This window comes from Mus musculus, chromosome 6, assembly GCF_000001635.26.
Source record: "Mus musculus strain C57BL/6J chromosome 6, GRCm38.p6 C57BL/6J".
Lineage (NCBI taxonomy): Eukaryota > Metazoa > Chordata > Mammalia > Rodentia > Muridae > Mus > Mus musculus.
The window spans coordinates 37,699,942-37,714,133 of record NC_000072.6 but is presented as its reverse complement, the minus strand read 5'-3'; positions in this window follow the sequence as shown (position 1 = coordinate 37,714,133).

The following is a 14,192-nucleotide window of genomic DNA, read 5'->3' as shown; positions in this document are numbered from 1 at the left end:
CCTATTTCTTTTTCTGTTTTGTTTGTCTGTTTAGGACAGGGTCTCTCTATGTAGCCCTAGATGTAGACCAGGTTTGCCTGGAACTGACAATCATTTGACTCTCTGCTTCTCACATGCTGGGATTAAGGGTGGGTGCTACCGTTATGACTTAAACATAAATTTCCTACTGTTTCATGCTTCTTTAGATCAATAAAAATAGGTCTTTTCATGCTTGCTGTTTTCCCAACTGGTAGATAGTTATCACTCCAAGTGTGTCTGTGGTTTGAAGTGTAACGAACAGACCCCCAGACCTTAGCACAACTGACACAATGGTAGATACAGCATTAAAACCCAGCATGAAGGCTCCAACATCTGCCAACATGGAAGCAAAGACCTTATCCATCAAAGACCCTAGTGCATAGCTCGAGGATTCAGGAAAGTCCCAAAATGGACTAACCTTACCTTTTTGGCTTCTGTAGCTCTGCTTCTTGCTAACCATTGTGTGCCAACCAGGATGTGGGTTTTGTGTATAAAAGACAAAGGCCGGTGAGGATCAGGGCTACATGATTTGGGCAAGTTCCAGTGAGGCCAGCAGCCAGCAACAGACTTTCTGTCTGGCTTTAAGAGTATCTGTGTACTGCTGGACAGTGGTGGCGCATGCCATTAATCCCAGCACTTGGGAGGCAGGGTGATTTCTGAATTCGAGGCCAGCCTGGTCTACAGAGTGATTTCCAGGACAGCCAGGGCTACACAGAGAAACCCTGTCTGGAAAAACCAAACCAAACAACCAAACAACCAAACAACCAAACAAACAACCAACCAACCAACCAACCAAACAAACAAACAAACAAACAGAGTGTCTGTGTGTGTTCTCTGTTAGATTTTTGAAACATAAGAAATAAACAGTATTACTAGATGCTGTCAACTAAAGTAGAAGCCTACATCAATGTATAAGAAGGAGATATTGATGAGACATACACGGAGATTCAGGGTACCACTTCATAATGGGCTAATTGATTATTTTATAATAAGGAAACAATTGGCTAGGAAATTCTGCATCAGCATTATTGGCAAAAAAGTAAGTCATGTAGTCTGTGATCAATTGAAGATAAATGCAAGTATTTTCCAGACCTTTTTCTTTAGTTTTACGTGATTGAAACAAACTTGAAACTTGTATCATGCTTGTAGGAATAGTATCTCTATTCTTATTACCAGGGAAGGGGTAGTAGGGGTGAGAGTCAAAAGGAAAGGGAGATGAGGAAAAGTAAAATACTCTAATACTGGGGGGTGTAGCTCAGTGGTTGGAGCACTTGCCTGGCACATATGATGTGCATCCTAGGTTCTATCTCCAGTATTGCAAATAGCAGACAAAAACACTGATTGATTTTTATAAAGCAAAGGAAAAATATTTGGTTAATCTTGTTTATGTGTATTCAAATAATTCCTTCCTAGAGTGGACAATGATACTTATTGACTTGCTTGTTTGCCTGCCTATATGTCATGTCTAAGGTTGTCCTTTGATCTCCATAAATACATCATGCATGAGTATACCTGCACACACATGCGTATAAGCACACACACACACACACACACACACACATGCACATACACACTTAATTTACAAATTAAAAAAATTTAATTAAAAAAATATATAAATTTAAGATTTCTAGTATAGTGGGTTCTCTCTCTCTCTCTCTCACACACACACACATATATGTATATATATATACATATATATATACATACTATAGAATGATTAATATGATCAAGTTAATGTGCAAATCCATAATTTCAGATGCTTCTATTTCATTGTACTAAGAGCACTTAAGATCTCTTCTTGTAGAAAATATCAATTATTCAATACAGTATTATAACTCCAGTCATCATACTGCACATTAGGTCTTGAGAACTCCTTATTTCTTTTGTTAGTAGTGGTAGTGGGTTTTGTTTTTGGAGACAGGGTCTCTCACTGTAGCCCAGGATAGCCTGGAACTTGATCAGGTATTCTACTTAGTTTGATTTTGAACTCACAATCCAGATTTAAACTCCCAAGTTCTGGGATTGCCAGGCATGAACCAGCAGGCCAAGTTTAGAATTTATTCACCTTAGAACTGAAATGTTATACCTTTCCCCCACTCCCCCGCACCCCACTGCTGGCAGCTCCCAGTGGCTGTGTTCCTATGTGAGGGAGCACACACACAGTGCTTGCCTTTGTCCTTATTGTTTTACTTAATACCCATAGAGTTCATCCAGATTGTCTCACATGACAGCACTTTGCTTCTCCCTTTCATTGTCTTGTTTCTCCTTCTGAGACAGGATCTCCTTCTGTAACCCAGGCTGAAATCAAACTTGTGTTCCTTTGGCTTCCTGAGTTACAAGTATGTGCCACCATGCCTCTTTAAGATTGCTTTTTAAAAAGTGCTAAATAATGGTCCATTGTTAATACATGCCATGGCATCTTTATCCATTGATGGATGAGTGGACTTATTTCTATTTTCAGCTCCTGTGGATAAGCAGGGGTCTCGAGGCCTCTTTGAGATACTGATTTTGTTTCCTTCAGAATCTTAAAAGTGTGACTGTTCTAGTTTAATTTTTCCCGTTTTTTTTGTAACTCTATTTACACACACACACACACACACACACACACACACACATATATATATATATATATATATATTGCCAAAGTTGAAGGGTACACTTAATTAATTTATGTATTTGTGTCGAGGTAGGCATATCAGAGGACAAGCTGTAGGACTTGATACACTTCTTTCATCATGTGGGTTCTGGGGCTGCAACTCAGGTTGTCAGGGTTGGCAGCCCATCTCATGGGCCCCTTTAAACACTTAGTCTCTATCATTCTTGATGATAGTCATCCTAATGGAGTGACATTGGTATCCTACTGTGATTTTCCTTTGTATTAATTTGAAAATTAGTACTGTTGATTCCTCTTCTTCTTCTTCTTCTTCTTTCTTTCTTTCTTTCTTTCTTTTTTTTTTTTTTTTGGTTTTTTGAGACAGGGTTTCTCTGTGTAGCCCTGGCTGTCCTGGAACTGTAGACCAGGCTGGCCTTGAACTCAGAAATTCGCTTGTCTCTGCCTCCCGAGTACTGGAATTAAAGGCGTGCGCCACCACCGCCTGGCCACTTGTAATTCTTTAGGAACGTGTGTATTTGGCTTCTTTGTTCACTGTGCAAACAGTCCATTTGGCTTTTGCTATTGACTTGCGAGAGTTCCTTACAGACTTTGTGTAATAACTTCTTACCAGATTCGTGACTTGCAGGTGCTTCCTCTCATTCAGACAGAGACTGGTGGTTTCGTCTTCTGTTCTACAGAAGAGTGTAAGTTTGAGGGAGTCTTACTTATTTAGTCTTTAGCTGCTTGGGCTTTGGTTGTCATATCCAAAACATTATTCTAAGAACAATGGCAAGGAGTTTTATGGCTTTCCTCCCAGAATGATTTATTAATATATTTTGGGGAAGGATATATGTTGGCCATAGTTTTGAAATCTTGGTCCACAATCATCTGACTGAACTGTTAGTGGACATTTCATGAGGCAGAGGGCATGGCAGAACAAACCTATTATTGTGGTTTGAATAGGAATGGTCCCCAGAGACTCACTTGTTTGAATGCTTGGCTATGGGGAGTAGCACTGTTAGGAAATGTGGCCTTGTTGGAATAGGTGTGGTCTAGAAGGAAGAAGTGTGCTACTGTGGCGTCAGGCTTTGAGGTCTCATATGATCAAGCTAAGCCTAGTGTGGCATTCACTTCTGCTGCCTGTGAATCAAGATGTAGAACTCTCAGCTCCTTCTCCATCAAGATGTAGAACTTTCAGCTCCTTCTCCAGCACTGTGTCTGCCTGCATGTTGCCATGCTTCCCACCATGACAATAATGAACTAAACCTCTGAAACTGTAAGCCAGTCCCAATTAAATGTTCTCCTTTATAAATATTGCTGTGGTCATTGTGTCTCTTCACAACAGTAAAAACCCTAACTAAGGTGCCTGTTGGGTGGCCAGGAAACAGAGAGACAGACAGATAGGAAGGGTTCATGGCAAGATACATCTTTTAAAGATATGTTCCTCTTACCCGCGTTCTCGCGACCGGCCAGGAAGAACGCAACAAACCAGAATCTTCTGCGGCAAAAGCTTTATTGCTTACATCTTCATGAGCCAGAGAGCAAGAGAGCAAGAGCAAGAGCAAGAAAAAGAACAAGAACAAGAAAGCAAGAAAAAGAACAAGAAAGCAAGAGAGAGAAAAAGAACAAGAAAGCAAGAGCAAGAAAAGGAACAAGAACAAGAAAGCAAGAACAAGAAAAGCAAGAGAGAGAATGGCAAAACCCCGTCCCTTTTAAGGAGAATTATCCTCCACCTAGGACGTATTACTCCCTGATTGGCTGCAGCCCATCGGCTCAGTTGTCATCACGAGAAAGGCAGAACACGTGGCGGGAAAACTGCCCCTGCACGTGTGCAGATTATGTTTACCACTTAGAACACAGCTGTCAGCGCCATCTTATAATGGCAAATGTGAGGGCGGCTCCCAACATGTTCCAAGTACTGTACTTCCTACAGGTAGAACATACCCTTCACAATACTGCCACTTCTTAAGAGTCTACTCAAAGTTTGAATTCATCAGTGGATTACCTATTGAGTGTGTCATAGTCCTCATGACCTGTCTGGAAATTTCTCACAGATACACCCAGAGGGTGTATAATAATACTAATCCCCTAAGTGTCCTCCTTTCTATCCTTTGTGTGTATATGTGATAGATGTCAGAGTGGGAGGAAGGGAATGTGTGCTCATGTGTATGCACGGGTGTTTTCTCTATTGCTCGTCATTGTATGTTTTGAGACATAGTCTCTTACTGAATTTAGGGCTTACCAATTTGGCTAGGCTGGCTAGCTTAATAATGAGCCCCTGGGTTCTATCTATGTCTCCTAGTTCTGGGGTTACAGGTGTGGGTTATCACACCCAGATTTTTACATGGATGCTGGGGATTCGAACTCAGGTCTTCATACTTATATAGCAGGCTCTTTATCCATTAAACCACCTCCCATCAAGTTCCTTATATAAAATGTATTTGTATATAACTTAAGCACATCTTCCTGTACAATCATCTAAGCCATAATGATATTTCAATGGCAGACTGAATATATGATTGTAACCCTATATTATGTTCCTTGTGTTCCTTGGTACATCACAGGCACCTTTTTAAAAAATAGAGTTTATGAGCATCACACAACAAAATTACTCAGCAGTGACTTCTCAGGATATGTTCCTTTAAAGGTCATGTGATTATAAATCACCTATATAATACCAAATGTAATGTGAATGTTAGGCCAGGCGTTATTATGCAGTATTAATGGAAGAGTTGATAATGAGAGATCTCTGTACATGAGCTGCATTGGTGTATTTTTTTTTCTGAACATTTTTGAAGGATTTATTCTATATGTTTGAGTGCTTTGTCTGCATATTTGTATGGTTACCATGTGCATGCTTAGTAACCACAGAAGTCAGAAGAGGGCATTAGATCCTCTGAAACTGGAGTTATGGATGGTTGTGAAGCACCATACAGGTTATGGGAATCAAAGCTGGGTCCTCTGTAAGAGCAACAAATACTCTTAATCTCTGAGCCATCTTTCCAGACACCTGAATATTTTTTTGGTTCATGTTTGAGAGAAGCATTGGTTGAATAACTCGTGGCTATGGAAAAATGACTACATCTTATTTCCACTTCATTGATGAGAAAATTGAGTCTGGATTCCCCTATTTAAGAGATCAGCAACAAGAATGGAAAGTGCACTGTAGGTGACATGCCCTTCTTAAAAGCTGTACTTGTTCCATTATAGGGGTACAATAGACTGAGGGACTGACTGGCTTTTCTGTCCTAGCATTTTGAAATATCACTTCCTTCCATTACCTCTGTGGTTGGTTTTTTTTTTTTTTTTTTTTGTCCATTTGTTTTGTTTTGTTTTGTTTTGTTTTGTTTTGTTTTGTTTCAGACAGGATCTTACAATGTAGCTCTGGCTGTTCTATTCTCTGTGCTGACCATGCCTGAAGTTCATAGACCATGGAAAATGGTCTCCTGGAGGGTCTCTGGTATCCCATAAACAGATATGGTTCAGATTTGTCCTTGCATTAGTTGGTGAAGGGTTCTGTGTGCTTTCCTTCAGTATTGTTTTATTATAAGTGCCTCCAAGGAATGATTTGACAAATAGCTAAGTTAGATTGAACATTGCTTCCTGGCCTCTCCACCAGTGTTCCAATATCCTAGGCAATCATTGAGCCAACCTTGGGCTTTGAATTTCGTAAGTATGTTACTTATTAAGACAAAATGCCTCCAGTTCTGATAGAGAGATAGTGAAAGAAATCAGGCATTGCAGTTCACTGAATTAGAGTAGAAATCTCAGGGCAAGTTCTACAAAGTAAATTTGGAATTCTCATTATAGTCATGTATGGCAGATTACATTACAGATTAGAAGAAAGTTGGTGGGCTCCTCTGATAAATGGAGGTCCCTACAGATACTTAAAATAACAACTAAGTCACTTTCATATGCAGGAATTTAAAATGGCCTAGGGAGAAGGTGGATTATACAATAGACTAGAATTGGAACTATGGCAAGGGCATGAAGCCCTTGCCCCTGGCTTTTAAGAATAAACTGACCTTAGGTAGGGCTGATTTTTATCCCAGTTGTAAACACTGATTTTTATCCCAGTTGTAAACACTGCCTGGTTCCTGTCAGATTTTATGTATGCATTTCTCTGTTTTGTGTAGAGTCATTATACATCGGATGACCTTAATGTATCACCTAACTTCCTTGTTTTCTTCTGTAATATAAGTCTGATGTTCGCTTTGAGAAATTACATTTAGATCCAACACTCTCTCGTGTTTGTGTCTGTTTGTCACTTGCCAACTCCTTGCTCACCTGAGTACCGGGACCCGGAATTCTTCTGCGGGTTGAGGGACTCCTACTGAGCCAGCCCACGGCACAGTGCCCCACTTTAAAATCCATATAAAGTTCTCAAAGCAATGATGTTTGGTAGAAGCCTCTTCAGAAGAGCCTGCTGGTGGCTGATTGCAGTTAGTAACAGCTTTCTGGGGGTGATAGGGACAGCCTGGGGTACAAAGGTACTTTCAGGAGCAAGGGAAGGAACACAGCTATGCAGGCGGCTGATATAAGACTTCTCAGACCCAGGGTGACTCAAGGCCAGAATGAATGAGAGCACAGCCACATGGCTATTGTATTTATGGGGAGGGGTATGCCTCCAAGGTAGCAGAGAAGAGCAATTTGGGGTTGTCAATGTTTGACACAAGAAGTTCCTGGGGGTGGCATCTAAGAGATAATTGAGACAGATTTTACATACAGTCATGTCCCCAAACAAAACATCAGAAGATGGATTTGAACATAAAATTAACTAGGGAATAAAATCAATCTTCATCCTCCTCTCTCTTTTTCCCTCTTTACTGTATAAAACCCAGGGCTTTGTATGTTCTAGGCAAGTTGTCTATGACTGAGTTACATCTCTAGTCCTCCTATCAAAATTTCTTAAGGGGCTGGGTATTGTGGCACATACCTTTAATCCTGGCACTTGGGGGGCAGAGGCAGGCAGATCTCTGTGAGTTTGAGGCCAGCCTGGTTTATAAAGAGTTCCAGGACAGTTGGAGCTACACAGAGAAACCAAAACCAACTAACCAACCAACAAAAAATTTCTTAAGAAAATTTCTCAAAGATGAATTCTAAAATTCAAGGTATGATTGAGGAAGATATTCCAAAAGATTTAGGGAAAGAGATCAGTATCTACCACCCTAGAAGATGCCCCTTTGGAACAATGATCATTTAGTGTTAAAGGTGCTAAACATTTAAGAGATCCCTGCCAATTTTTTTTCTGCCTAAAAGCAGGGAACAAATTTCCTTTTAAAGAAGATGCCTTTTATATTTCCTGAAAGAGTGTTTGTCATAAAAAATGAAGAGCTTGTTGTGCCCAGACCTAGGGGTCCCCACAGACCATCAGAAACCACCAAGAGTCCAACTTATATGTAAAAGCTAAGTCTTTATTCAAGCTCAAACTTTGACATCTCCAACCTCTCCAATGCAGTGGATGGGTGTGAAAGGCCCTGAGCTGGTGAAGCCCTCTCTATTTATTACAGTTTCAGTACGGTAAGGGGCTTTCCAACTTGGCAGCTACATGATTGGTTGACATTTGAAAATTACAGCTTGGCACATTTCTACTGGCTAGTGATGATTTCAGCTTGGTATGAATAATAGTGGCTTGCTTAAGCAATCTATTTTGAGACATCTGGAACAGTAAGTACTTTCCTCCCAAGAGCTGATTGGCTGTTACTAGGGAGTGGAGTGGCTGTTTGCTAGAGGAGTTGTGGCCTTTGTAGGAGTGTCTTAGTTCCTGGAACAAATTCTGCTTTTTCCAGTAACTGAGCTCATGTTAAGGTCAAGCTTAACATAAGATGGACTCTGAATCCAAAATGGAGTTTGTAATGTTAGACTGGGTCCTTCAGAGCCAATGCCAAGCTGAGGTTATTGAAGCAGATCTTATTACACTAGCATTTATCACCCATAAACCCCCACTATATTTCACAGTCACATTCTCCTGATTTATTTCCCTTGAAGCTCAGATTGTCTTCCCTTTGTTTAGAGGCTAAAACATCACATTTGTTCATTCCTTCTTATGATATGGTCCTTGTAAACCCAATCAGAATGCACAGGCTTTCTGCTAATCTGTAGCTTAGGCCCCTGGCACTGTAATCCAAGAGGGTACAGAAAAGTTTTTCTCTATGATGAACAGTAAAGGACAGTAAATGTATCCACTGTAGAACTGAAACTGGACAAAAAGGGGGAGGAAGACTAAAGTTACAGATTTAAACATATATAGAAGTAATATAAAAAAAATTATACAACATCAAAACTTGGAGGAGGAAAATAGAAATTCTGAATTTACTTGCCTAGAATGGGTTATGTCCCCAGTTCCTTAAGAAAAAAGATTTCTTTTATCTATCTATCTATCTATCTATCTATCTATCTATCTATCTATCTATGAATATATGTGGGTGTAGGTGTTGTTGTTACAGGTGTTTGCAGACACCCAACTTTTTAAATGAGTGCTTGAATCTGAACTCTGGTCTTCATGATTGTGCAATAAAGGCTCTTGAAGCTGAGCTATCTCTCCAGCCCCTATTCCTGCCATCTTTAACACATATTTCCAAGGTAGAGTAAATTAATATTCTACTTTAGATTATTATTCTACCTTAGATTATTATTATCCATGTTTATGGGAAATCAATGTATATAACCTAAGGATGACAAATAATGGAATTGTCATTTTTTTACTTAACAGGCATACTGAGAAGTATCAAACTGACCAGTAGAAGAAGCAGAGGAGGGATGGAAAAAGAAAAGGAAAAGCATTGTGAAGTCATTATTCCTCCTGTTGGGAATGTCCTTAGTACAAGGAAAGGGAAGTATGGTGTAAGTCAAACAATAGAAATGGGGAAAGCTCAGGGATGTTGGCTTCCACAGTGATGAGAGAAATGCAAATATAAACAATGGTGTGATATTACCACAAACCCACCAAGATTGTTAAGACACAAAATGAGACCATAGAAATTATGTTAGTATTTCAACCCTAGATAGAATAAACCAGTTCATACAAGGCTATAGCATATAGCCACTAGACTAAGCTGGCTACAGGGAGACTGTGATTGTTATTTTTGGTTGTCAACTTGGCTACATCTGGAATTAACTAAAACCCTAAAATGGCTCATCATACCTGTGTGTGGGGAAACCCTGCTACCTAGTCTACCATGACCTGATAGCGGCTCTGAGCTCCGAGCAAAATGAAAGACTCTTTACCAGCAGGATTTCCCCTTCTTCCCTTGTCTACATGATACAGATGGCACACCACATGGAAAGCAAGAATGCACTATTAATTTGGGGATTCTTGAATGGCATACACACATGCAAATGATATAAGTCTAGGAAGAGGAGAAAATTGGTTTCTCAGCAAGCTGAGCTGAGTCACATGGCTCCAGGGCATGAAAACTAGGACATAGGAATATAGCCTGAAAATAGCATTATACAGTAAGTAGAAGGGAATTTAAGTTTACATTATATAAATAATTCAGATCTTATGAAGGTCAAGGCAGGGAACAGCTAAAGCACTGTCTCATTGGTTAATAATTGTTTACATTGCTTTATTTGCTTTGAATTGTTTTAATCATCAAAATGAGTGTGGTTGAGTCTGGTGGTTATACTAAAACTCTTCTGGGAGAGAAGTCAAGTTAAATGGTCAATGAATTCTAGTTATTGGACCAAGGACATGCTATTTTTGGAAGAAAGGCTCTGTATTTGTGTTGACAGGAAAGGAGAATAGTCTGTGGACCCCTTCCAGAGTGGTATGGATCAGATATGATGGGGGGAACCCCCTGAAGAACTAGAAAAGTTTAAGAAAATCAAACATTCACATAGCATGAATGAAAACTTATTACAATTGGCTATCGATAAAATTAACTCATAAAAAGACAGTTGTCTTTTTTTTTAGATTTATTTATTTATTTATTTATTATTTAAGTACACTGTAGCTGTCTTCAAACACTCCAGTGTCAGATCTCATTACAGATGGTTGTGAGCCACCATGTGGTTGCTGGGATTTGAACTCAGGACCTTCAGAAGAGCAACTGATGTTCTTTACCACTGATCCATCTCTCTAGCCCCCAAGACAGTTGTCTTCTACCTGCTCAAACAAAGAGCAGAATTTCATCCTTAACTGATCTGTGCATCCTGCACAATCCATAAGAAAATCTTACTGGTACCAAAAATTTTGGTTTTAAGATTCATATGTTGCAGCTCTGACAAGATTCATCCGCTGGGATGCTGAACTAACTAACCTACTGTTCCAACCCCCTGCCTGCTTCCTGATGTGGTCCAGAGACTTGTTTCCAGAATAGCTTTAGGATTGCTGCTGATTCTAGGTCATCTCACCTTATCCAACCTTTCAGACAGATCTGGTGAGAACTTCAGTCAAGCGTTGAACCATCCAAATATGCAGAGACTGGATAACAGATGCTAAAGCTAGCTTTCTTAAGTCTAACTAGTTTTTCTAATTTTCCTATCCCCCTACCCCCCAAGTCTTTAGAGAATTTCTTGTTAACACTATTCAGCAGGAAGAAGTTATGGAGAGTTGTCATCATGATCCCTTGGCTTTAGGTGTCTGGTTATAGTTATTTTATAAATTATAGATAGGTTGTCATTTTAAGGGATAATTTGGAAATGGTCATAATTTTGAGCAGGAAGGAAATAGATGGGAAGGATTACTAATTTCATTCTTGAACAAGGCATTGTGTAAAAATAATCTTTTGATAGAAATCTTTGTAGTTGATACAAATTGAATTTATAAGTTTTACATGGGTACAAAATTCTATATTAATACAGAATTTTAGGTTTTCATTGGTATGAATCTGTATATTGATACAAAATTTGAAATTAATATTGTTACTCTTAGATAGGCATTGTGCCTATACAACTCATTTAAGAATATGAGGCTTAGACCCAGTCCTTCTAACAACTGCTTGACAAACTGTTTAAGATGACTAAGTAATACAAGTTAAGGGCCAGATAGCCAACTCATGGTTATATTAGATTCTGATTTATTTATAGTAAAGTGTTTTCAGTTTAGCTGTTCAAGGATACTATCTTAGATAGTCTTCAAAAACATAAAAAATTCATAGAATGTGACATTTAATGTTATTTCATTATTAAGGATCTTTTGACTGTGAGACAGGTCTACTCCTGACAGTTTCCCCATACACCTTCCAAGAAAAATTGAGCATTGTTACCTCCAGGCAAGGTTGCTTATCATGGCAAGGCAGCTATAGACAGAAATTGCCTATTTCATCTGCAGGCAAAATACTGTCTGGGAAGAGGACACATTGTGCAGGATAGTTGACTGATAGTTCTGCCAAGACAGGGTAAACAGTCCTTCATAATCCTGCTTTGCAAAGGTCTGTCAGATGATCCTGGGACAGAAGGCTGAAGACAGATGCTCCAATGTTAAAAGAAATTAGGGGGTTGTCCAGGTAGTCAGCCCTCTCTACAACTTTAAATTTGAGAAGCTGTGTTTGGTGCTTCCTATATACCCAAGTAATATTTAAGTGGCTCTCAAATTTCTGATGGGGTTGAAAACTATTTATAGTCTCATAATCAAACTCAAGTTATTTGGCATTGAGAGAACGATTATTGATTGTAAGACATGGTTTTCAGATGGTGTTACAGGCTAAAATCTAAACATAATTCAGGGATAGAATTATAACTATTTAAGTTAGGAATGATGGTAGAATACTTTATCTAATTGACAAATATGATAGATTAGATGTTAATTGCATATCATACTTTGTTATTTACATGATTGTTATGGTTTTATTTAATTTATGTCTGAGAGAAAAGGTTTTTAAAAATTGGACAAAAAAGTGAGATGTACAGAGTGGTTCTGATGTTTTTATTAGAAATCTGCATGGGCACTCTGGAGGTCCTGTTTCCCAATTGGTTCTTGATTAATCAATAAAGATGCTAGCAGTCAATGAGCTGGGCAGAATAGGTGGGACTTCAAGTTTTCCCACAGGCAGGCTAGCAGATGCAATGGAGAAGAGGAGGTTTTTACCATGCTTCAGAGGAAGAAGGAGCCACCAGCCATGTGAGATCTAGGGTAGAGTGGCCATTGGCAGCTTTCCCAATTGGGCCTGGGGTAGCAGGCGGTATATTAGAAACATAATTAGGCTGAGGACAAATTTGGGGGGTTAAACAAGGAGAAGGTAACCGAGCAACTAAAGTTTTAGGTAGATTTAGGGTTCTGAGCTGGGAGTGAAAAAAGGGCATGATAGTCAAGAGAGGCCCTACCATTGAGAAAAAGCATATCAAAGATAAGCTAATGTGTGTGTGTGTGTGTGTGTGTGTGTGTATGTGTGTGCGTGTTCCATCTGCACAGCTGAGGGAACCTGGGTGGGGCTGGTAACATGGTCCACCTGGAGTTTAAATCAGGGTAACAAAAACTACATACTACAATTCAGAACCACAAAAACGGATACCATAGCTGATGCCTGGAACACGGGGCACAGCCAGCTGACATATAACACATGTGAGGCATTTTCACTCAATTAAAATTATTTGAAGTGGGGAAATCCACTTCTAGTCTGAATTTTTGAGGTGGGAAGAGCAATCTGTAATCTGGGCCACGCCTGCAGGTAGCCTACATAAAGGACATGGAAGAAGATAAGCAGCCCTCTTTCTTGGCTTGCTTTTGCTCTCAGGAGCAAGTCCATTCCTTCACCAGCATTAGAGCCGACTTCTTTGGGATTCTGGAGTATATGGAAGACCATCTGAGAAATCCAGCCTCGTGGGCGAAACAGCTACTGGATTCTTGTACATTCTGTTGGTAGACAGCCATTATTGGATTCGCTGAATCAAAGCTATTCTAATAAACCTCTTTTATATAGAAAGAGTCATTCTCTAAGTTCTACTCCTCTAGAGAACCCAGACTAATACTAGATTAAGGAACAGTACATCTTATCGAGATAATGTTGTGCCAAAGAAACCAGGCATCAAAAAGTACATGTTATTTTATTTCTGGTTTTATCAAACATAAACACAGTCAAAGCTAACTGTCGGTAGCTTTAGGAGAACAGGCGTGACATGGCTGTTGTTGGAAAGGGCTGATCAAGAAGTTTCTGGTATGTTGCTTACAGGATTCTTTTTTTTGTTTTGTTTTGTTTTGTTTTGTTTTGTTTTTCGAGACACTAATATTTTCTTTTTTTTCAAGACAGAGTTTCTCTGTATAGCCTTGGCTGTCCTGGAACTCACTCTGTAGACCAGCCTGGCCTCAAACTCAGAAATCCACCTGCCTCTGCCTCCCGAGTGCTGGGATTAAAGGTGTGCACCACCATGCCCTGCAATTACATGATTCTTGACCTCAATGAAAAGTATTTACTTTTATTTGTCAAAATGTATAAAGGTATGCTCTTAAGCTCTTGTACTTTAGACATTTCTTTTGCGTGTTTGTATGTGTATATGGATACTGCATGTATGTACATGGATGTGCATGCGTCTGTGGGAGCCTGAGGTCAATGCCATTCTTCATATGGTGTTTGTTAGAGACAAAGAATAATCTCGGTGTCACATACAAAGGAAGAAAGAACAAAGTGAAAATATCTTGGCA